This window comes from Etheostoma cragini, chromosome 15, assembly GCF_013103735.1.
Source record: "Etheostoma cragini isolate CJK2018 chromosome 15, CSU_Ecrag_1.0, whole genome shotgun sequence".
NCBI lineage: Eukaryota > Metazoa > Chordata > Actinopteri > Perciformes > Percidae > Etheostoma > Etheostoma cragini.
Window position 1 is genome coordinate 248,119 of NC_048421.1, and position 421 is coordinate 248,539.

At 52.7% G+C, this 421-nt stretch overlaps 2 protein-coding genes and 1 long non-coding RNA gene across 3 annotated transcripts in view; 1 reads left to right on the plus strand and 2 right to left on the minus strand.

Moving 5' to 3' along the window:
* Positions 1 to 421, minus strand: part of LOC117958237 — an 859,617-nt gene that overhangs the window by 176,396 nt on the left and 682,800 nt on the right. The window lies entirely within an intron of this gene.
* LOC117958310 overlaps positions 1 to 421 on the plus strand; it is an 18,087-nt gene that overhangs the window by 12,122 nt on the left and 5,544 nt on the right. The gene's annotated exons all lie outside the window — the stretch shown is intronic.
* The window catches only part of mvp (major vault protein), a 7,861-nt gene that overhangs the window by 6,029 nt on the left and 1,411 nt on the right, over positions 1 to 421 (minus strand). The window lies entirely within an intron of this gene.

The window sequence follows — 421 nt, forward strand, 5'->3', positions numbered from 1 at the left end:
CCCCCCCCCCCTCTTCTTTTCCTTCTTCTTCTGCACTACTTATATATTTTATATTTTACATTTTATATTCAGTGTTGACTCTGTAAAGGTTTGGCTCCGGTCTCGTTGCCCAGGTCCTGGACCTGTATAATGATAATAAAGGCTTTCTATTGTGTTCTATAGACTGCACCTCTGGGCCCATTAATCAGGCGGGTGTGGTCCCAGGAGACTTTAAACCCTCAACCACAGAGGACAGAGACACACCTGGGCCGTCCCACCTGGGCCGTCCCACCTGGGCCGTCCCACCTGGTCCCAGGCTGGAGACATAGACCGGTTGCACCAGACGAGCTCTCCAGACCGGTTGAGTTATCACGTCTCCTCCCTTCATTCCTCAGACATGAACAAACCAGGGCAGGACCTCTGGACTAACACCCCCCCCCCC